Genomic DNA, 24,997 nt, shown 5'->3' on the forward strand with positions numbered 1-24,997 from the left:
TCACCATGACTTTATAGGCAGGTGTCTACATTTAGAAAAACCTACTGTGTGCAACGTTGTACCTTTCAGTGGATGTGACCTTCCTGAAAAGTCAGATTATTGTCTTATGCTTGATTTCCATGTGGTTTACACCAGCAGAAGTGTGATCAAAGTGTAATTTGCAATATTCTGAGCAGTTTTTTAAAAGGGCAGAAACAGCCATATATAGGCTTCCCTGGATTTCAAGTTGACTTTTGATTAGCTTTTTGTGCAGGTATTCCAGGTGTTGCCATTAGTTAGACATTCTGATTCTTGCTTTCTAATTATATAGTCCACAGTTACTATCACCTTCCATTTCATTTTTGACATGACATGATCTATTTGTAGATATATTTTGGGTACTCCAGGAACTAGAGCTCCAGCTAGGTATGATGCGACACAAATTGCGTGTTACAAATTATACGTTCAGGTCTCAGGAGCACAGCTTCATTCGTCAGCCTCCCAGGGGGGCTGGGAACTGCAACAGTGACAGTCACTTACCTGCTCGGTGAGAAAAAGGTATCGAGGCAGCTGGCTCTCTTCTGCAACCAAACAGGCGCGGAAGGATGCAGCCCACAATTTGATGATGGTCTGGCTGCTGCTGGGGGAGAAGGACACAGGGTACTCACTGAGAAAGCCCTTTAGCTGGAAAAAGAAAAAAAAAGCCCAACAAAAATAAAAGCCGATTCTTCCAATCTCAGTGTTGAGATGAGTAGTATAAGACAACCAGGATCCTCGTGAGTCTTTCTGGCTGTGGCAGTGGCAGGCTGGGGCTGGAGAGCGGGCAGGCTGTGGTGTGGATGGTGTGGATACCTTGTCTACCTAGGGTTCCAGCGTGAGTCTGCTGCACAGAGAAGACCTGCAACATCATTTCTATACAACCAACATTCAGAGTACTTCCTTCCTCAGGAATCCTGACAATATGCTCAAATCTCAGGGAATTTTACTTGTTATTTTGGCATCTAAATAGCATCAGTTCTCACAGAAAAATGCTGCTATTGCTTACACAGGCCCCTAACCACCTTCATAAAACCAAACCATCAATGAAGCAGCATGTCTTCCCATGTGGGAAAGAAATAGCAAGTGCTGCATGAAAGTACAACCATGTAATGCTTGCACTTTAACATAAATACCAATATTTAGTACCCTGTAGGCACTAAAAAACCCAACCAGCTACACTGGGTGACAGAAAGACTTATTCACAGACAGCAAAATTAAAAACAACTGAAATAAAAATTTCTGTATTTCTTTTCCAGAATAAGTTGGAAGCAACTCATGTCCTGAGATACACCAACATATTTAAATCTCTAACGCTGTTTAGTGGTATTGCCACTACAGAACATGACAAAGAGGATCAGCATTTTTTTTCCCTCAAGTGACATCACATTTTACATTATTTACGCTTGTGCTGACTGAAAAAGCTTAGCTGGGAAAACAACTGTGTACAGTAGTACACCACCTTATTTCTATTTTGAAATAAAATAGGAACAATTTTGATTTAAGATGAGAAAGCCTCAGCTAGAGCTCAGCATGCTTTGTGCACAATGTATCGGCGATATATTTCTGTTGTTCTCTCCTTTCCTTTTTCACTTCTAGAGCTCTCTAATAGAGCATGCCCATCCTAACAAATTGGTCTAAACCTCTTTAGGACATAATATGAGACTACCGTTTACCAGGACTCAAAACAGATGAAAGGACAGCTCTACACAGGTGAATCTCTAAAGCCTGACTCCACAGTTTTCAAAATTTTCTTTATGGACGCTATTTAAAAGTGGTGGCCGTTTTGCAAGAGCACGGACAGCTCTCTGTCCATCCATCCCGTTCTGCTTTGCTGCAGACCTCGCTTGGGTGCATGGCGCTGGGTGTCCTAGGCAGAGCTGCACTGAGGAGCACGGCTGCAGAAGGGTTCTGGCTCAAGCCTCGCTGGCTCGTCTCCCCCCTGCGGTTTGGTAGCCAGTGCCAAATGAGGGAGTACTGGTTTACTTCGGAGCCTTTTACCTGACAATCAGATACTTTAAAAAAAAAAAAAAAAAAAAAAAAAAAGAGCTGGTTTCAGTCCGAGCCTAAGGTTAAGCTCAAACTTGGGCCTCTCCTTTTAAAACATCCTGACTGCAGGCTCTCTTGGGATCAGAAGTGAAGCTGGGAAGTGGAAGAGGAGGAGGACAGGAGGACAAGCTCCACAGGCCACTCTCTGCGTACTGTCTTGATCTTCATGAACGCAAGCCAGGCTCGCCCCTAGGTTAACCCCCATACCTAAATGGGTGCTTAAGAGAAGCAGGCAGGAACACAGCTGCTGAGTCTTAGTCCAAACCAGAATCTGGCCCATCTTGGAAAATGAAGTCTGGAATAAACTAGGTTGTAGCAGAGTGTCACGGATTATACCTACACTGGAGATGTACTAAAAGGAATGTGTTTTGCGCAGCTTGACCAGGAAGGAGATAAGTAGTGCAGCATATATGAAGCAAAACACGTAAAAGACCATGGCAGCGATAGTGGGAGCGTTTCATTATCTAGACCTCAGAGTGGATTACATTAAGCGGAGGAAGCAAAGCTTGATCTGTTACAGGACTGCTTTCTAATTTAATGTGTACATAACCCGGCAAGGAAGGGAAGAATGCCAGATGTGGTATTAAGCAACACAGAGAATATGATTTAGGACATCAAGGTATAAAGTTGAAGGACCAGTGACTGGTAAGCTAAAACAGTTTCCGCAGCGACATTCTCTACTCCAGCTACAAGGCGCACGTACCCTCGAAAACAGCGTGCAGAGGTACGAGCTGCTGTGCATACACGTCCCCGCTGGAGCTACAGCTGGGTCTGCAAAACCTCTCGCCCACACCTAGACAGCCCTGCTCCCGTGCAAAGCGCTGGTACAGGCGGCGTGCGTTCTGCAGCCAGCTGGCAAACCTGCGCACAGACCATCTTCCAAGCAGGCTATGGAGACCTCACAGATAAACTACGGTAGTTTTACGTCACCTCTGCCCTCTCTTGATCTGCTTAATGATCTGCAAAAGCAGGTGAGCAACGCCTGCAGGCTTGGGGGCCTGTTTATATTTTAGCTGCCTCTCGAAGGTGCTTTCGGGGTCACAGAGCTGTCGGCAGCCACCTCACTCGGACACTAGAAACATCCCTCCCAAGGCAACTCCCTCCCTGTACACAGAGAGCCTCGCAGCAGGTCTCTGAGGTGTAACATCTTCATGCATAGAAGGAAAAAGGTTATCAGACGGGGAACTCGAGCTCGTGGATGGAGCATGATGCAGTAAATCAAACGCAGCCACGTAATCAAACACAAAAACATATGGTGGTGCCACAAAAAATCTAGCTAAGACACACAGCAGTAATAACCTTCTAGGAAGAAAAAGGGATTTATTTCAGAACCAGGTCAGCTTATTTTTTTTTTTCCTGAGGAAATATAAGCTTTCCTCCAAAAGGTGTTCTGGCAAGTTTCAGGTTTCCTTGTGAACATCCTACAAACCATTGTTTAGTGCTCTTAATACCAAGCAGCATCGCTGCCACACCGTGCTAAAAAGCCTCAGGTAATTTATGAGCTATTTCACGTACAAGGCCAGATTCTGGTCTCACGCCGCACGCTGTAAAACTAGAGCCACTTCCACTTCAATGTATCCAGTTCCAGACAAGTTCACCGCTCGGGCCCCTACCGTGGTTTCAGTTTCCTCTATTGCTTTATTATTGTATTACTTAGCAGGTCTGCCGATGACATTGCGTTCGAAATGGAGCAATTATAAACACTGGCAGGAAATGCCGGAGTAGCAAATGCTTTTTAAAAAAACAGCAAGGATGTGAAGAAATTCAGTGGAGATCTTTCATCCAATATACGAAAAGCAGAGGACCAGGGAAGGAATCAGTGGGGCCACGAAAGGGGATGAGTGAGAAGTCAGTGACAGATGAGACTGATGCTGTGCTGAGCCCGAATTAATATCCTTTGCCTGACTATTTACAGAAGAAGCTGAAGGTCACATCCCGGAAACAAGGATCCATTTTCTTGAGGGGGAAAAAATGAAATGTTAAAAGGCTTTATGATCCAATCTAGACAGGTAGTTAGTTAATTAGAACTATTAAAAGTTGACAGGATCCGAGACTTAGATTAACTGCATCTCCAAAGTTGGAAGGAAATAGCAAGGGAAATTGGCAAACCTTTAGTAATACTGCTTGATAGCTTCCTGAGGAAGGTATATCTGGAGATGCCTAGAAGGTACCTACTCCAGCTTTACTTTTTTAAAATAATAATAATTAAAAAAACCCACTAACCCAAACTTTTTTTTTCCTTCTTTTTTTTTAAATCAAGGGAGGATTTAGGAATCCACTCATCAGTAATCCCAACTGCAGCCACAGAACGGATATTGGAAACATTAATATGGGACAGGGTTATGCAACACGTAGGAACGGCCAGCCCGGGGAAGGAGAGGCAGCCGGATTCACGTCATGTCTGTCAAATGGGCTTTAAGTTCTTTCAGTACTTTCCTCAACAGAAAGGCAACAGTGCCGCGATGGGCATAATTTATCCAGATGGAAGAGATTAATTTGGTGTCGCAGCCCACAAAGAGACTGATCTGTAGAATCAGTAAAGCGCGGTATAGAAAAAGAGCAATAGCAATTGGCTTCAAAATTATCTGCAGGACAAGAAGCAGGGCGTCAGCAAAACGGCACGGTTCAGGGTGAGTAGAGGGACAGGAACAAGGCAGTGCTCCCAAATTTCAGCACCATACCCGCTTTTGTGCAACTTCGATATAAATGGCCTGCAGGGGATATAATTTTTAAAGTGGAATTTTTTTGCTGATAGCACATAAGTGTAAAATGGTGCACAGAGCAAGCAAATTTAAAATGATTTGAATAAATTAGGCTTATGGGCAGATAAAGGGCACATCCAGTTCAGTGCAGCAAAGTAAGATGTAATGACTGCAAGGCACCAGATATAATCACAGGCAGAAAAAATAGAGGAGAAGAGGGAATACTGACCAGGGGAAAGGATATAAGGTAATTACTGATAAAATACTAAATTAATGCCCAGAATAACTGGCAAAACCAAAGACAGGCAAATTCTACATGCTCAAAAAGACAAACCAATTCTTGATACTACACCCCGAGTTGTCTCTTCAGAAAAGCTGAATTGAGACACCTTTTCCAGCACTCAATATACACAGAAAAAAACCCAAGAGTCTGAAAGTAGAGAACCGCATTGTCTCAATAAAGACACAACACGATAAAGACTTTTAAAATATATTTTCCCCTCCTCCCAGCAAACAAACATGCAAAATTACTTTCTCGCACTTTGAATGTTAATTTGGGGTCTATCTCTGTAAAAAAAACAAGCATAAATAAATTGAAAGGTAGCTATTACCGGTGAAAACAGCCTTTTTACTGCAAAGGTTATGACATTAACCCAGGGAAAAATTCATGAATATTCACAATCACCATTTGTCATTAAGAATCATAAAATGTGAAATGTTGAGTAGGGCTTTAGAAAACTCCTCCAGCCTACTAAATTCCCTCTTCACTACTTGCTATTACGCTAGCATATATCCCACCATTTTTTTTTGGCAGTGCATTTTAGAAACCAAAGTCCTGCAAGTTTTCCTCATCCATCTGTACAAGGAAAAGAGAACAAAGACAGGAATCACAGAGACCTGCAGAAACCTGCTAAAAAATGAACAAACAAAAATTCAGACAAGGACTTCTTCAGGTGTTTGTAACCAAAGCCAGGAATTCCCCCAAAGAAACACAGATATTAAAAGAGGACAAAGTTACTGGGCTTGCCCCTAAATGTCTCAGAAACTATTTAGTTTTCACATTTGCACCTGTCAGATTTGTTCCAGCCACCAGGTGCTACATAATGTGTGTGCAAACACAGCAGAGAACCTTTTGCGAGGGAATAAAAGGGCTGAAAGCCTGGCTGGGGGGAAAAAAAAAATAGGAGGCAGTTGTTTCCCAACCAGAAGCTGCCATAGGCAGGTAGGAGGACTGAATAAAAAGATGAAATGAGGTGAGGTGCTTCAACTGCAATCTCAATAGGCAAATGGCTTTGCCAATACTCTGCAAAGCAAAGAAATGGCACAGGCACGGAGCACAGAACTGGGGGGTCCGTTTACTGAGTGAGAGCAAATTCTGCAGAAGAAGGCTTTAGCACCAGAGGGAAGGGATGAAAAGCCACAGCAATAAATGAAGAGCCACGGTTAAAGCAGAAACCATATGCATTCACTGAGCAAAGCTGTCTCCCATGTGGAGCGCAGCAGAAGTCCATGTGCGGGTACACGCACAGAGACACACAATAGCTTCTGAACGTTTAGGAAAGCTCAACTGTTTATCTACATATCCACTCACCCTCATACTATGAAAACCAGTGTGCCGGTGGAGGCCCGGCTGTCAATCAACAAGGAGAATAGCTGTCCCCAGTGCTAAAACATCACAGGCCATTTGCATGTTTACTGTGCTCAGTGATTAACACACCGCAAGGGTGGCGGGGCCAGAATAATCCACAGAAAGAGAACAGCTACACTGCAGGAGAAATGGGGAAAGGTACCCAGGTGTTCAGATGAAGGACAGGAAAGAGGGAGTGCCTTCCCATCTGTCCCTACGTTTTAGAAACAAGGGAAAGCACAAAGCAGGGAGTTTAAATCCTGGAAGTCTGAGCCACGTTATATGAGCTGAGAATGGCTGGCTGGGCTCAGCCCTTGCAGGTGCCACAGCAGCCCAGGTCTGTTTAGCTGGGGCAGGGGTAGCTCCCTGCTGTGGTGCCCTGGAGAGCAGCCGGAGCTTTTGGAGGCTGCTGGCTGCGGCTGCTCTGTAACCCCAGTCAATAAAGGCCACCCTGATGATATGCTCTAACATCTGTCCCCAGCTGCTGCGCAGGCTCAGAACCGCCAGGCATTTTTGTGATGTCAGCTGCACGTTACCTAGTCCCACCACCACCATCTCCTGCTCCAGTCTCAGAGTACTTGGCCATCCTTGGGAGGCACATTTCCAAAATGCCTGAATAGCCCTTCTTCCCCAGAGAGAGCGAGCGGTACAATCCGATGTCAAATTCTCACCCTATGTCCTTATATTGCTGATGATTGAGCTCGCCTCCAGTAGCTAGCGTTCCTGTTGCATTCACATCTTCCCTCTGGCCTATTAATATATACAGGCACTTGTGCTCATTGGCATGGTGACTGTGCTTATGTCAGTCATGCTTCTTTGTATTCTCCCTGCTTAGCCACTCGCTGTTGTGCAAAGGATGCGTGTATCAGGCTCAACACCTGCTAGAAATCTCTGAGCTCTCTGTGCCTTTCCTCTCTTCCCAAGCTCTCTGTCCTCACACCAAGTATTTTTGTTTTAACTTCCAATCTGATTCTCATTTTTATTACTTTTCCCACTCTTATTTGCAAGCTACCCAGCTTTCTTGGTATTTCTTCCTTTGTTATATTTGCTGTATCACTCAGGTTTTGTTGCATTTGAATTGCAGTCATTCAGAGCCACATTAATGGACAAAAAAATAGAAAAAAACCTAAAAAATTCCAGCTCCCCTTCACTTTTCCCTACCTCCCCTTACCCCCCGGGGTAAAAAAAAAAAAAAAAAAAAAAAAAAAAACCAAAAACAAACAAACCAGCTAACATGCTGTAAGAGCAAAAAGTGAGAGACAAGCAAACTGAAATTGTTGTCTGGCCTGTCTGACTTCATCAACACGATGAATCCTGAAAGCACTTACACACAACGGTAACCGGACTCAGAACTACACCATCTCCTCATGCTGATGAGGGTCCTCACTGCTGCCACCCGGGCAATAGCACCCTGCTCTCTCCAAGGTCTTTGTTCCCACTCGCCCCCTCTCGCTGGGAGCAGCAGTTGTACAATGGCACAGACAAACCCAAATCCTGATCCAAAACCTGATCCAGCTTAAAATCAAACCTGACCAAAAAGGACACCTATTTTCAGCCATATCCAATTCTTACCGTGGTCTAGATCTAACTACAAATGTATCCTCAGTCACAGATAACCAGAATTCACTATTTCAGTAAAAGGATTTTGGCAAAGCCCTGACAAAGCTTAAACGCCCTGCAGAGACATCCCAGATTTTGGCAGTGTTTAAGCTGGGAAGGTTTCTGGGGTTCAGGGCAGACCCTTGGTTTACTTAGAGGAAGACTCTAATTGAAAACCTAGCCCCGGCTGTGTAAAACAGATGTTTTTATATGAAATAACATCAGGAAAACATTTGAAAAATGGGCTAGCTACAGGAAGAAATTAAAATACATTTCAAACTCTTACCCCTCATCCTCCAAACTCTCTGCTCCCTTTTTTTCTGTATTCATTTAGATCCTAAATGGCACAGTGCTACTGGTACGGTTTTATACAGTATATATTATTATAATAGTTATTACCATAATGTTTAAACATCTTATTAACTCTCAAAGTAGAATTTGTCCCCCTTAGTCCACAGGATTCCTTCCTCATCACAAAAACAAGGCGCACCTTGCAGATATATCCACGCAAAGCTTCTCCCTGCACTGCCCTTCCGAATTGCCTGGGGAACGACAGGGAGCCACGAATCACAGCCCAGGGTTCGAAATCTTAACCTTCAGGAATTCACTTTGCACTGCTCCTATCACCTTGAGGAGAGCTGCGCAGGGCTGCCCCCCACCCCCACCATTCATCATTTCCTCTTCCCTTAAAGATTTTTCTTTCCTCCGTTTGCTTGCTGCGTTATTTCCCGGAGGATTGCTGCTGGATTGACTGGGCTTTAATTGCTCAGCCCCGCTGGGCTCAGGCTGGAATTTCACCTTCCCTTCTCCCCGTCGCTCTCTGGAGCTGCCGCGGCTCTCGGTGATTTCTGAGTAACAACGATTAGTGATTTGCTAAGTTTGTCATTTTGTTGCCTTCATGTGGATAAGCCTGATGTAGGCCAGCTGATTTGCATTTATTTCCACTATCCCCTCTCTGCTTTCTAAGAGCAATCTTCCCAGGGTCTGTATTACTTTCCAATCATCCCTTATTTTAAAATAAGTTTAGTGTCATAATGATTTTACTCATCGCTCCTTCCCTCCCCCTCCTCCCTTATTAGCGGATGCAGCATTGATCCTCCTGCTGATGCATTTGTATCGTCGGTTCTCGTTCCCCAGACCAGCTTTAGCCAACTCTGCCACTTCCCCCCACAGAGCTTTTTCCAGGCCTTACTCCCGCTTTCGTCTCCCTGCTTCTTGTTGACAAAAGGGTATCTTATGCCCTCATATATACAAGCCATCCTTCATGTGTCTACAGCAGGTAGACATTTGCTGCCACATGATCTCGGGCACAGAGCTGTCAGGAAAACAGGTAAGGTGAATGAGGAGCATCTGCATTATCACAAGTCCTGATCCCGACGTGTCGGCAGCATCGGTCAGAAGTCGCCTGTATCCTTTGCTATTAATCATTCCTCAGACTCCTCACAATGAGACTGAGCTGGGGACAAAGGCTCTGCAATGGGCAAGAAGGGGCTCATTGTGGAGAGGGGCTCAACTACCTTGTTCCTGTCTCTTTCCTGTCCTCTTAGAGCAGCTCAGCACTGCCAAGGGGCCAAAAACCTGGGCCACGTTTCCTTGCACTTCCCTGTGCAAGGATAACTGGTTCCAGTTATCACTCCTCACCTGTGCTCAGCAGGTATTCATTTTGCCTGCGCTCACCTGCCCACGTGTCCTGGCCTGGACCCTCCTGCCCCAGGATACACACACTTCCCAGTCAGTCCCTTTTATTCTCCCAGTGCTACAGGCACAGCGTCTCCAGCACACGATCGAGCTGCTCCAAGTCAAAGGCAGCCCAGCTGTATTGTAATTTTTTACACGGTCTCAAACTACACAGCCTCTAGCTGGAAGCACAACTTAGAATATCACTTTGGCAAGATCTTCCTAGAGAGGATTAGTTTCAGTGACTGTCTGTGAGAAAGTGAACCTCCCTTTGCCAGCTCTTGCCTCTTCCTCTTAGGTTTCCTGGTAGCTTCATCCTCCCCACGAAGGCGTATTGTGCCTGCTTAGTTCATGGGAAAAACACAGGGACGAGCTACAAGAACAAGGGCACGCCGAACATCAGTCTAACAGATGAGAAGACCAGAGCACGGCCTAGTGCCTCATTCCCGAGTTTAATGAAGAGCTTGTTGGCTTCCTGCTCTTCTGTCCAAGCCTGCAAGCTCCCTTACGAAAGAGGGAGGAGGCCAGACACTCACTGCTCATCTCCAAGAGGCCTGTGCTCCAATGCCAGCCTTGCGCAGAGCGCCCTTACTTCCTTGTGGGAACGCAAGAGTCTTACACTTGCACGTGAACTTCAGGACCGCAGCTGGATAGCCGAACCCTGGTGTCATCACGTAAGGCTGCATCTGTTGCTTGTGTTCAGTGGAGCAGGGGAAATAGCCAGTGAAGTTAAGGAGTAAATAGGAAAGAAAGGCATCTGCATGAAAGCAAAATTCAGCTAAAAGACCTCCAGAAGGCAAAAAATACGAGCTTTGGCCTGCATAGCCCCTGCTGATGGGCTCACACAAAGGGCCTCAGTGTGCAGCAGGTATTCCAGCTCTGTCATTGTGCAGATAATTAAAAACAATAATGAAAGGGAGGTTTTTTATGCCTGCGCTCTAGCCACAGTCACAGCTCCTGAGCTGCAGAAGCTGAGTGGTCCCTCTGCAGCAACATTTGCATTATTACTAATCTGTAATTGGGATCCCCACTTAGCTCTGTGACTCTCTCTGACCATTTTCAGACCTTAACCATTCAAGTCAAGAGGCTCCTTCCTCGAGAAATTATATTAAGATTTGAAAGCACGTTTCCTAATTTAACAGGCTGCAATCATTTCTGTTCATATCTACATGAGTGTTGTCTTCCCAGCTTACAACTCAAAAATAAATCATATCCATTTCATAACTCCTTCTAAAATCAGGTATGTAGGAATTAAAAAATGTTGGGATCTCTCTTCTAGCAACAGGAAATAATTATGAGGTCTTGCTTTCTCCCTCAGACAGTAAGGGCCAAATTCACATACAAATCCATGTGAATCTGAAGTATTCTACATAAAGTAAGCTATCTGGTATAAGTAAGCTACCCTTACTTTAATTTCTATCTTCATACATCCTTCTGATTGCCGTCTTTCTTGCTACACATCTCTTTCAGCCCCTCATTGTGTAAATTATTGCATGTCAGACTCCTTCAGATTCAGTTAGACCAAGAGGATTAATTTCAGAGCCGATGCGTAAGAAGGTATAAGTTCCACACTGAGGTGTGAGAAGGGACAAGATTTTCCCTGCAAGCTTTGGCTGTCCTCCTCCTTGATTTACATGGAAAGGAATCCCTATCTCTTTATCGTTGTCAGGAAGAGGCTAAGGAATCTAGAAGCACGCAACATAGCAGCTTAGATTTATTCAGACTCATCTCTTAGTTTGGGTCTCATTTGAGCACTGCATAGACTTGTCCCAAATTTAAGGCCTCACTTGGAAACAGCAGGAGAGGTTCTTAGGGAGATAATTCTAGAGTTAAACAAACAAAAAGGATATATAAAGTTACACTGTCCCCAGTAAAACTGAGGACATACTCAGATTTCTAAATGCAAGCCATATGAATGTCCAGTGTCACCTAACTTCATTTTTATTCACTTGAATGGGAAACTCAATAATCAGAGCTGCTGTGCGGCTACAGCTATTGCTGAGCACTGTCTGTTTACAGCACTCCTGAGAGGAGAAAAATCAAGCCATTTATTTAGGTGACTTCCTATAGATAGAGGTTCATAATTTCAGTTTTGCAAGCCTGAATGTTTGCAGATGATATAAAAAGATGTGAAACAGATATCAACTAAAATCACCTACGCATTTAGATCGTTCCTGAATGTAATAAAATGTCCCTGCCTGAATAATCTGTTTTCTGTTAGTGCAAATTCAGCCTGGAGATAAACAGGTACGACTTCAGAGATGCCAGTGGACTTAGCCCCGAGATAAATTTGGACCTCTAAATCCAGTCAGAAGACAGATCCCCACAAATATTTCAGACTTCCTCCAGCCTTGGTGAAAAGACCATTCCTTTTGCTCTTACGCTTTGCAAGGAAGCAAAAGATGCATTGCAAACCCTCAGCCTCCTGTCTCAAGTGAAAATTCTCACTGCAGTATTTTTGAAATTCAGAAACTTTTTGTCCATTTAATATGCTGGAACATTTCCCCACTGGAAAACTGAAAGTTATCACCACCTAATGATTATTCAGTGACCTCTGCAAAATAAGTTTGATGGTTTGGGGCCAGTTTCTGTTGGACAGATGTCAGTATCATAAACTACACTATCGTTGGCACTAATTGGTATCACCCTTGTCAAACAATCTGCACTACAGCGGAAAAACCAGAAGCAGCGCTTACATTAAATTTCCCTTTTGTCTGTATAAGGTTTTTCTTCACGTCATGGACACATTCTCTTACCCCAATCATTCCTGTACCTTCGAAAAACAGAGTACTCGCCAAGGTAAAAGCTCAGGCTCTTCAAGCAGCACTAAACCCAGTGTTCTGTGTGTGGATCCCCACAGAGAAGACACAGACATTAAACCTCATTCTAAACTGTGTTTACTCTCAGTAAATATTTCTTCTTGCAAAAAGCATTGCCATGGCATTGTGCAAAGCTGTATAAACAGTTGTAATTTTTGTCCTACTTTTTGATCCTTGCAGCTTGCGTCCAGGTTGCTGAATCGTTCAGTTGTCAAGGGCAGGTTTAAAAATTTTATGCATCGGCATGGCATGTGATGTAAGCTCTCATGCACCTGACATCTCACGCATGAATAAGTCAGGCATGGCTGGTGATTCACTGATGAATTTAAAGACAAATAAGAGTAGCTTTCTATGAGGATACAACACAGTTAGCTCAATTTTTGCAACTAGGAATTAAAAAATGTTTTAAATCTCAGATTTTGTTTTTTAAAATGTTCCCTGGCAAACTGGTTTTTGTAAATCACTGAAGCTGTGTAACTTTTTCTGGGCAAATATATGCACGCTGGGTCCTTTGCCTGTCTTAGATGTGCTGTAATCTACTCCTTACTTGTCCTTATGCTAGTTACAGTGCTCGGTGTTCTTTCTGTGCTAGCCTCATATAATCCTCTTATGTCACACACTAAAGCGCTGTCACCGCGATGAACTATGATTTCTCTTAGGACCTTCTAGGTCTACACTGGGTATGGTATTGCAGGACAGGTTAGAAATCCAAAAGCACTGACGTTTTAGATCAGTCACAGTCAAATACAACTTACTAGCTCTTAATGCGTTCAGGAGTAGTTCAGTTGCAGAGTTGTTAACAGCCACGGGAAGTTATCACTTTAATTTTGCCATGCAAGCAGAAGATCAAAACATGCAGAATATCTATCTACTGTCCCAAATTTCCTGGTTCGTATTTGTCTATGGACCAAAGCTGCAAACAAAAGCATGAGCTCACTTTAGACCCGCAAGCAGCACCCTGTCTGCTGCCTTCATGGGGGGCATTCACATTTAACTGTGCAAGTTTGCAAAATCAGGGCCTTAATTTGGGAGCTCTTGATAATTTTTTACAGAGAGGCCTCAAATTTGCCCTTCCTATCCTATCGGCTTCAGTGTGAATTATATATGAATTTCCAGGGGCAAGATAAGGGCCACAGTCATTTCTCTCTCTTCTCGGTTTCCAGTCATTTCTTTTCATTTATTCCACACCAGCAGTTACAAAAAGTGGTCTGGGGATTGGAGTGCCATTCTGGCAGTGAGTAATAGGGACTCTGGGTTTGTTAATATGGCTCATCTTCAAAATAAACAGGTAAACTGAAAAATACTGGAGGAAAATGATTATGAGGGGAAAAAAGAGGGATTTATGTCCAGCTCTGACAAACTGCTAATACCAGCTCTCTCAACCAACAACTAGTCCACAGCACTTTGTTCCAAGTTCCTTTTCCAGGGAGACATTTCAAGGCGAGCCTCCCAGAGAGACAATCACTCTCTCGGAATAAGAGACACGAAGGGTATTAGAAAAACCGAAGGCTCATTGAGAAAGAAGATTTTAAAGGGTGGACAAATTCCTTCCTATGGCAAACAGGGACACAGCTGTCATCTGTGCCTTTTTTCTTGTTTGGGGTTTTTGGGTTTTTTTTAATATCTCCTGGGCTCTTAGTTTAATACCTTTTTCTTTTTTGATTTTTTTTTGGGGGGGTCTAATCAGCGAGTATGCAGTAAAGACACATTCATGTCCTTCAAAAAAAGGTAGTAACGCAAAGAGTTTCCAATTACCCTTTAATTAAAATATTAATTAATTAACAAAGTGTATTTATGGAATAATTATATAATTTCACACACCATCGATCGTATTTTAAACAAATTCATTTAATTAAGTTGACATGTACACTGCATGCTCTCTGTAGAGTTATTCTTAGAAACCAGTGCATGTCTGCCTGTAAGGAGATTCAGACTGCATGGGGGAAGTCTACAATGGCCCACAGTGGTATTCAGAACAGAAATGAAGCCACTTCATACTTTTAAGTAAATTTAATACCAGTGACTGTATCCCTGAAGGCTGAAGTCCCCTATCTGCATAAAAGGCACTGGGAAGGCAAGAGCAGCACGAGCTTTCTCACTACCAATATCCCTCATCCTGACCTGGAGGGGCTGACTTTAATAAACGGTTAATCATTATCCTCTTCGCCAAGCCTGTTAAGCAGCTTAAGAAGCTTGGCATTTCTGTGGTGGGACTCAGCTAAGGCTACCAAATCATTTCACGCAGCCTGCTGAAAGCCATCGCGTGCAGATAGCGCAGTGTGCCGGGGCAGCATTTAAAGAGAGCTCCGGGTACATTTGGCAGATTTCCCCTTGGAGTCATGGGTTTTGCTCTGCCCCCTGCACTCCCGTCGGCTTGTGATGGGTCGTGGCCCTGACTCAGGGGATTGTCGCCTTGGTTTTCTTTCCAGCACCTGCAGTCTGGTCTGCGTCTGTGCTGCAGCCTCCTGCATCCTTACCAGTTTTTAAGGTTAAATCAGGATCTTCTAACATCCCTGTTCACAATTTGGGTTGCTGATGCCCATTACCATCTATTTCTGAACAAAGGATTCCAAATTACCAGTGCGACTCCTAAGTCTTAAACCTGTTAGAAGTGTTCCAAGTGCCCCCCTTTCTTTTGGCCTCTCACAGGAAACTAATATTGTAGTTCCAGAGTTTCATGCTTTCCAACTGCAATATTCCTCACGTTGCTGCAATGGTTTGGTAACAGTTTCTTCCTTCCTCACTTAGCTTATTAAACAATGTTAGCTTGCTGAACTATGGCTATGCTAGCCACATTAATAAAGCTACTTGCCTGTTGCTCAGATTCTTTTTCGGAAACTTCATTCAACTTCATAAAAAGGTGTTTGCTGAACTTTTGGCAGTTTTTGCCACCAGCTTCCAAAATATGTCCATTCAGTGACAGCAGCCACATCTTGTTGCACATATAACACGACCCTCACAAAATTCATCAGGCAAGTTCAAATCCGTGTAGAGATGTTGACTTGAACTGATGTTATAGTGAAGTAATGGGAATTATATGCATAGGGATCTTGTCCCAAAAATGTCACTGATATGGGCTATTCATGAACATGAATAGCAGAAGCTGAATCTATCTGAGAAAAGACAATATAATGTGCCTCTGGATGTTTGCAGTCACACATTTCAATCCTTCATGTTTCCTTAAGTCTTTAAAGTAACTTTTTAGCCGAATCTGAAAAATCAGCTGTCACTCTTTTACTCTTTCATTCTTATTGAGAGTTTATCCATAATTTAATGAAAGTTGTGACGAATAGAAGAAGGGAAGAAAAGCAGCCCTCGAACTCCTCTAACCAGACCCACTCAACTTATCCCACTTCCCAATTCTCACGACATTGGAAGTCGTAACAAGGGGACTGGCTGAAATTTTCAAGAGCCTCTTCATGCTGCCTGGATTCTTTAGTTTCTGTTCAGTCGCAGCCAAATACAATAAAATCCTGCATTAAAATTGTTATTTAGCATCATAGGCAGTATAGAACTTGTGTTCTATTTTAGACTATACATGTCTGAGGAAAGCCAGCCAAATGCAGAAACAAATTAGGAGAGTAACAAGATAACACAGATGAGAATATAAGACATATACAAGTGCTTCTCACAAACAGGCAATGGTTTTCAAATCATTCATTAGAAACCAAGATGAAGCCAATTCATAACTAAAAACACCCAGGCAGATTCTGCACTAGCAAGGCTTGCAAGAGCTCCACCACCTTCTCTTTCCACTATCTCAGATTCTCCTGTTTCTAAGAATGAAAAACTGATTTGGTAACAATCTATTTTAATAGCAGTAATCTGTGCCTTCTGCCGTCCAGGTAAGTCTTCTGATTTCCATACATTTACACCAGCAAAGAAGGTAGACCAAGACCCCTGCTCCACTTCTTTTTCTTTCACATGTGTAAAGGTGTGCCCTTAAATCCACGTTTAGATACTCAGACAAGCAGCCTGAGATTCAACTGTGCTAAGCATCCAGCAGTTTTTAATTAAATCACTGCCCTTTTTACTTTGCTAAAAATGACCACTATGTGAAGCTCTTCATGCTGCCTCTTTGCAAAAGGCCCTTTCTATCTCTCCCTGTAGATTTCTGAGCATTTTGTCCACAACCAAACAGACCTTCCCAGCTGAACGATTCTCAGTCCCTCACAAAGCACAGTACATTTTCTTGCTCTCACAGACAACCTCTCTCTCCCACCTCTCCTTGCTGATTCCCAGCCAGCTCTTGGACATTCCACACAGGTTGGTTGTGACTGGCCCAGCTTTTCATCTTAATATATTACCCCAAGATTGCAATTACCTTTTTATCTTTACTCTGTTTCAGCCCCTTTGTCTTCAGCCTGGCCCTTGAATGCTGTTGTTTCCCATCTCTCCCAATCTGTCCACTATTTTCTTTCAGTTTTCCCCCTCTGCCTTCTCTGGAAGCCCTTAATCACACTTCTGCATCCTCCCTGCTTCACCTCCCTTCCTTTCTCTTTCCCTCTCTCTCTTTCTCTCTCTGGTTACAGCTCTGCAGGCAGGGTTTACGAGCAGGGATCTCTAGTGATGTCCTACAGGAATACGCCTTGGCACACTGTCTGGACTGTTCAAGCCCTACTGCACCCCTGAGTGCCACAAAAAGCTCTACGCAGAGAGGCAGAACAGAAGAGAAATGCTTTACAGCCACTTTCTTGTATGCTATTTTTTCCTCTCAGCATCTAAGGAAGATTTAGAAGGGGGGGAGGAAAGAGCCTAGATTTACAAACAACAATCAGGCAGGTAAATATTCTGCAGTTTAGTTGCAGTCAAGGGAATATAGAAAGAGTGTATTTAAGGAAAAATAAGCCAGAGTCTCCTATGTTCATAACTGAGCTAGCAATTTCAAATTCTTCTGGTGTGTCACCCAGTTACCTCAGTACTAATAATATCATACCCGGAACCCGCTTCGCCGTCTTTAGAGTTAATTAGTATTGCACAGCCTGGTCCGGGCTGGTGAGCTGCCTGCCTGCTGAGAGATGCTCAGAGGTAGCATCAGGTCCCACCACTGAGATCACAGATACAAGAGGATATAAAAATAAATAGCCATGCTCTGCTCTCAGCTACATTTTCTTTGCTGGTTGATTTTAGGAGAACACTGGTGTCACCAAGAGCAAGACTTGGAACAAATTTTTAATACTGTTCATACCTATGTAAGAGATAGGCACAGCTACTCATCAGCTCCTGCAGTGCGTATGCCTTGGTGTACCCTGGACTGGTGCAGAGATGGAGTACTTCACCGAGCCGTGTGGTCAAGTCTAGTCTACAAGGCCCAGAATCACGTTCAGGATCCTCCCTACCTCCCTTGCAGCATTCATTCCTGATAAGATAGAAACCAACAAGGAATGAGCATGTTCTTCGTGATGCATCAAGATATCTGCATTACTACCCGAAAGGCCTCCATTACCTATCATCATGGTAGCAAGCTTACCCCTCTCAAGTCCTTTTAACTTTCATCTACCAGTAGTGGGCTCAGTTTGGATTTTGAAAGGAAGCAAACACTTATTTCTAAAGATTGAGATGTATCTCTTATCTTACACAGCTTCACAAAGCAGAGTCCAACGTCAAAGTGAAGCAGAGAACATTACAATAATCTAGAAGCCAAAGTTGTACAGAAATCAGGAAAATTTTGACTCCCAACTAAATCCAGTTAGAAAACAGAAACTCCATTTACTGCCTCCCAGACTGAAATTTTGAAGCATGCTTTACATAGCGCTACTTTGCTGTGAAGTACCTTGCATTGCACTGCAGAGACAGACGGTACAGGACAGCCACCCGTAACTGAGCGACAAAAGGCCCTTAACAATTTATTGAAGCATCCAAGCCTTCCTCCCCTTCTCAATCATACTCTTTGAAATCGTTAAAGATTTGTATGGAGTGCAAAGAGAAGACTTGTTTTGTGTTAGAAGCACCAACTCTGTTGTTGCAATAGCCTGGAAACAACACCTCCTAGTCACATACACCCGTGTAGCAACAATAACCCGTGTGTTTCCGTATGAAGCTTGAGAGGCAGCGAGCTCTGGCTGGCACCGAGGGTGGCAGTACTCTTGACCGAGCAGCTTTCCTGCCTGCATCCACACTAATTGAACATCTATCATAACGATGGATTACAGAGATGAAGATACTGAATTTATTACTTCTCTCTCTCATAATGAATTCAACATTTCTCAGGACAATGAGCCTTTAAATTATTGATCACATAAACGTTCCAAAACAGTCCATAACTTATTAACATATGAAAAGAATAAAAAATACACCCAAGATTATGATTTTTTTTTTCTGGTGACAATACAAGCCATTGGAACAAAGCTGGGGGGGAATATCTGTACTTAAAGGATTTTATGCAGGGTTTTTTTCCTTAAAATGTCATGGTTAGCAAGAAAAAGAACATGCCAAAACCTGGTATTTTAATTAAACAGCATACGTTTCTCACTGGTTTTGTTTGCTTTTCTGCATATGGATTCCTCCAAGGTCCCTAAAGCTAGCAAACCCAAATGCTTTTAGAGACATTCCCCTCCAATATGTAACTGAAATTCCTTAAAATATTTAGAGAGTTCTAGGAGAGAATGTTCTGCAACAATAAATTACTGTAGTGTTATGGTAGCAACATCAATGGCACGGCTGAGAGGGCACAGTAGTTTTAAAATTCCTATTCTTAGCTACTTATAATTTTGCCTATATGCTGAAATTTTTAAGCATTAACTCCAAATTGTACCTTTGGAATGCTTTCCCCCCCGCCCCATCTTCATGTCCTACTTTAGTTCAGCATCATAAGCCAAAAGCAGTTTTCTCCAAAAAACTCTGGATTTGTCATGCCTAGAACTGAATGAAAAGGGTCGGGTTTGTCTTTTTAAAGGAACAGAAGTTTGAAATATCTCCATCAAGTAGGAGTATTTCTGTACAGCTTGAATGCTTTTGCCTCAGCCTGTGAGCTTTTCCAGGCTGAATTAGGATGCGCCTTGATCTAGCAAGGGACGCCCATGTACCCACCTAACCCAGCACGGGGATAGCCCCGTAGACCTCACATGCTCAGAGCCAAACATTTCACAGGATACAATGTCCCTTTACAAGATATTTAATTCATAAGGTAGGACCTCTAGCATTCCTTCTTGTTCTTTATTTCTGAGAATAAACCAGTACATAGCCAAACAGAATGTAAATCTTCACTATTATTCCTTAGGCTTATGACTGATGAGACAAATCTTAAATACACGGAGTGGAAACTAACTGCTCATCCTGTATTTTCATATCCTGAAACAGAAGATCACTTCCCTTTTCATACAGCTTAAAATCTTAGTTCTTTGGGGCCAGATTTTAAGGTATTTAGGTGCTCAATCCCCATGCAGCTGCTTAATGAAGTATTCAAATACAAGAGGCCTTCACAGCACTTGAGAGACCATTCTGTGCTTTCCCCATTTTAATTGTTTTGCAAGCTTTATCATTCCTTTAGCTCATTCTAGACCTCTCTTGCTTTTGTTTGTAGGTCTTTCCAGGGCTTCCCAGCATGTCCCAGAGTCGTTTCCTCTCTTCCCCTACAATCTGTTTTAATGCATTTTATAGAATTATTAGGCAGATTGCTGCCCTTTATAGGGGGCAATGCCAGCAGCACTGACGTTGCAATAGGCTGTAGAAGCAAAGCCACGCTCTCCATCTTGGGCGAACCGTTATCTATCTTGCAAAGAGAGGCTCTGAATGTACACTCACAGCAGAGAATCTTGTTGCACTACCCTTTACTTTTCAGTTAGGAGGAGTAAAAATAGAGGGTAGCAGGCCAAATAAACAAAGTGGATGGGTTGGATTAAACAATATAAAAAAACATCTGGAGAGCTAAATGGCTGAGCAGGTAATCCATATGTTATTTTCTGCCAAATTTTTAAAGATATTTTTAAAAGCGAACATGCTATAAACTAAGTTAATATGTATTTATGGCTAGGAATGCCTGCACAGCCAGGAGCCAGCCTTCAGTACAGGCAATAGCTGTGGAAGCGACAGCCAGGTAGATGGAGTAAGGCCATTTCTGTTTAAAAAAAGGTAAAAAAAAAAAAAAGAAAAAGAGAGTCCTCTCTAACCGGCTAGACCCCTCCGAGGCTGTCGGGAGGAGCAAGCAGCGCACACCCAAGTGACTACTTGGACCTTCCAAGAGCGCTTGCCAGACTCCCCTCCAGATTGCCATCACGAAGCCGCCCGGCTCAGCCGCCGCTGCGAGTCTCGGATCAGAAAACGCTACAGACGGGAAGGTTTCCCGAACACAAGGGCGAACTCCGGCAAGCCGCCTCTCTCCGGCAGCGCGGGCGCCCGCCTTTGGGGGCGGCTCAGCCCCCCCCCCTCGGCTCCGGCGGCGGGAGCGGCTGCGCAGCGCTACGGCACCGACGGCCTCGCCCTGGGCGCGCGGAGGCGACGGCAAAGCCTATCCCAGGGCTCCTCCAGACGCGCGTCACAAAGGCCCCGCCCTGCCGCCCGCCCTCTCTTCCCTCCCTGACAGCCGTGCGCTCGGCGGCTGCGGGGCCGCTGGCAGCGGGCAGGGGCAGGCTGACACGGAGCCCGCTCCCCCGGCCACAGCCACAGCCACAGCCCGGCCACCCGCCCGCCCCCGGAGGAAGAGCCGGCAAGGAGAGCGCCTGCAGGAAACCTGTCAGGAGAGCCGTGAGAGCCAAACCCCGCACCGCCACTTGCCGCCCTGGCTTTCGCGCTGTTTGGAAACACTTCCAAAGAGGGGCACGCTGAAGGAGCGCTCTGCATTCCAGCCAGGAGGCAGTACCGGGATAAAAATGCATAGCTGTATTTCACCAACCTTTTATTTTTTCCCCCCCCCCTCCACAGGTCAAAATAAGGTCAAAAGTCTACACATTAGTATTTCTTCTCAGTAACCCATGACACTTCTCAGTGTACTTAACAGTATCCATAACAACGGCTATTCCTTGAGGAAATTTTAATTACGGCATTCTTTGGAACTGTTGATTGTTTATTGTGACAAGACAAAGAACGCGGGAAGAGAAGATTCATTGAGAAACGCGCTTCAAACCACGTTGAGGAAAAGGTTGCTTTACACTCTTATTTCTGATGCATAAAAAGACACATTAGGCATAGGATGGAAAAAAAGAGATCTTAAATACAATTAAAAAAAGGTGCCTGTACCTAGTATTGCCCTCGGAAAAGTGATCACACTGAACAAATTACAAGGGAGCTGAAGAAGCTGGAAGATGCACTGATTCCACATTAAAAAGAAAAGTAGGGAAAAAAACCCCTAGTGCTGGAATTTTCTTATTAATACTGAACTAGATTCTGACCCCCTTAACCATTATGGGCATTTATTTCAGGGGTGCAAATACTAGAAAAAGGTATTCTTAATGTGAATAAAAGACTCAATCACAACTTAAGAAGAGCAAACAGCAGCGCAGACTGGGATGTGTATTTAAGGGAAAAAAGAAATCAAGGAGAAAGGAATGAGAAACCGATAATAAAAACATCAAAGGGTAAGGTAAATCAATTAGAAAAAATAGGAAGGAAAAGATCTGCTCAGTTTAAAAGGATGGGCGGCTGGTTCCTCCCCACCCCCACCCCATTACTGGCATCTGGTACAGAGAATAAATCCAGCAACTGCTTTCTCAGTGCAAGGTCTTGGTTTCCTTTCTGTGAACAAGGGGTGTTGGTAGAAATCCATCTCGACTTTAATGTGCTAATTCCACATGTAGGAACCAGAGTGTATTCTTAATTAACCCTGTAAGGAACAAACCCAACAGACTGACAACGGCACAGATAGACTAGAGAAGATACTCAAGACATGAAAATGATGAAAGCTGCTGAATTTATCTTTTGAGGATCATCTACATTTTAAATAAATCCAGATTTTAGATGACAAGTCAAGTTTGCACCAGCCATGGGGTCACCGTTTCACACAGTGACAACCAGAAGATCTGGCCATGTTTCAGGAACTTCAGGATTGCGTCCTCTAGCCACTGAACCATTAAGCACAATCTGAAATTTTCAGGCTGTGATTGCATTAGCAAACTTTGACACCCATCATAGCAGAGTACAAATAGACAAGGCTCAAGCATTAAAAAAAAACAAAACAAAACAAAAAACCCACAAAACAAAACAATCCAATATTCCCTCATTTTGTCAGTGTTAAAATCTCTTCAGGATATACCATAGGATGTTTTACAATCAAGAAAGATACCAGCTGGGGCTCTGATGTCAAGAATATCAACTCCCCATGCAAGAATCTAGAGTAAGAAATTTCAGAGGAGGAAGAGGCATGCTGCAGAAATCTCAGGAAAAGGCCTTTCAAAGTGAGGTGAGATCACAGCTTTCCATTCTCCTCCAAGTTAATTACTTAACCTCCTAGAAAAAGCAGCAGAAAAAATTGCTTACACATGACCTACAAAGAACAGGCAACACAGGAGTGAAAAAAGCAAATCAGAACTGAGAGAGTGCTTTTGCTTAGATGCTGGGCAATGGTGGTGAGAGACACTTGAGTTACAGTGGTTTTTACTGTGGTTAGCACAGCGGGACCCCGATTTCTGAACTGGACCTCTGGACATCAATACAAGAAAGAAAAAGGACAGACAGATGCTGAGTTTTCATTTCAAAACCAGCTCAGCCACTTTAATTTACCTGCACCACGTTAGAAAGCATGTGGAGTTTGGCTCCCCTCTGCATGCTCCTTTGCATTCAGTTTATTTCCTCCTTCACACTCCAAATTTTCTCTTACTTATTCAACTACTGACTCTTCTTTGCCTGCCTGTGAGCAGACACAGCATTATATTTAAATTCCTGTTCTCATTTGATTTAGTATTTCAACAAAGTACGGCTCTTGTTTCCAGGCTGACAAGAGTGCTGAGGAGCGGCCAGCGCCATGAAACACGGCCCATGTACCCAGTGATTTAAGGTAATTTCAAGAGAGAAAGCTATTTAAGGGGGGAGAGAGAGATGGGAGGGGAAAAAGGAGAAGAAAGAGAAAAAAGAAGAAAAAAGGCACCTTTCTTATGTTTCCCCCTCTCTGTCAAAACTGGAAAAACAAGTGTCAAAAGCCTTGCCTTGTGTTTTGTGTCAGCGCTAATTACATCCCCACTGCCGGCCGGTTCTGAGCGCTGCATCCATCCCACCACGGGGGAAGGCCTCCCGCCCCGCAGCGGGCTGAGCCCCCTCTCCCCTCACCAGGAATGCCTCCGAGGGGGAGCGCGCTGCTGTTTTGACAATCCCTTTCTTTGCTGCCTGGCAGAGCTCCATCTCATTTCTGCAACGGCTGTATTTCTACGCTCTGTCCTATATTCCACCCCGGCTTCACAGCATCCCACGTTCTGATACCCTTTCTCATTTTCAGTAATCTCTCATTTTCAGTCCGTCTCACTGAAACATCAGAAACGTTAGACCCAAAAAACATTACCAAGCACAGACACGGCATCTTTACTTCCCAGAATCTCACTGAAAATGAACAGAAAATAAGCAGAATGAGGTTCTCCTCCATGTAAGCGAGAGTGGCAGATTCTGGCCCTTTGATAGCTGTCGATTTTGAGTAATCCTGGTGGGTACATTTAAATCCTTGTTAAGGGCTCCCACATTCATTAAAAATAAATCCGGTAGTTATTTGACTGTAATTATTAGGGATAATTTGCAATTAAGCAATTGGCCTCTGATGAAGGGACAGATAATTGATCAGCCTGGTTTGGCATTTTAGAATGGGGTGGGGGGTAATTAAGTAAATCCAGTCAGCTAAATGTCTTCCTTCCCACTACATCTTTTCCCACCTTTAAATGCAAACCAGACCTCATGCAGCTGTGGAGGCCATGGGAGTCTAAGCCTATTAAAGAAATCTTTTAATGACTGTAAAACTACCACTAATTGAAATAAAAATATTTTCACACTATTTTCACATTGTGCAAATGGATCCAAAAATAATTCTTAATGCAATACACGGTGCACAAACTGCTCTGCCTGACAAGTGCAGCATTTAATTTGCACTAATTAGTCCAAAGCGAGGGCAGTGTGAAATTAACATGATTCATTAATTCTGTGGCTTATGTTTTACATATTGTGTGTTTACACTTCAAAACTCTCAAGTTCTCTGCAACCCAACACACCACACTTCTGAAATTAACGGATTCAAGAAGTTCTCCCCACAACTCTTTGGGTGCATTCAGATTCGATTTCTGAATTTGCAACTTGTCTATTTGTTTAAAAGCAACTGGTTGATTTTGTATTGCATGGTTTCTTCCTTTGTCCTAATCTTGGCATCAGCTTCCTTCTGACAAATCATCTTCTGGGTGGCTCAGGTCACTGTGGGATAAGCATGAACAGAGCAGCAGGTGAAGAAGCAATTTTCAAGAAGCAATTTTCAAACTACTTTATGTTCTAAAAAAATTTAATAAATCCTTCGTATCAACTAAATCTGAAGTTTTCATGATGCTATTCCAATATTTGCTCCTATAATGATATCAGGAGATGTTCATTAAAGATCTAATCCAGAGCCC

General features: G+C 43.5%; 1 long non-coding RNA gene across 1 annotated transcript in view; it reads right to left on the bottom strand.

The window, feature by feature from the left end:
• Nucleotides 1–624: 624 nt before the first annotated feature.
• Nucleotides 625–24,997, bottom strand: part of LOC129205975 (uncharacterized) — a 62,606-nt gene continuing 38,233 nt past the window's right edge. Inside the window, exon 3 of the long non-coding RNA XR_008576940.1 lies at nucleotides 625–663. This is a non-coding gene — a long non-coding RNA (uncharacterized LOC129205975). The remainder of the gene's footprint in view (nucleotides 664–24,997) is intronic.

Source organism: Grus americana, chromosome 4, assembly GCF_028858705.1.
Source record: "Grus americana isolate bGruAme1 chromosome 4, bGruAme1.mat, whole genome shotgun sequence".
In the NCBI taxonomy this organism is placed as follows: domain Eukaryota; kingdom Metazoa; phylum Chordata; class Aves; order Gruiformes; family Gruidae; genus Grus; species Grus americana.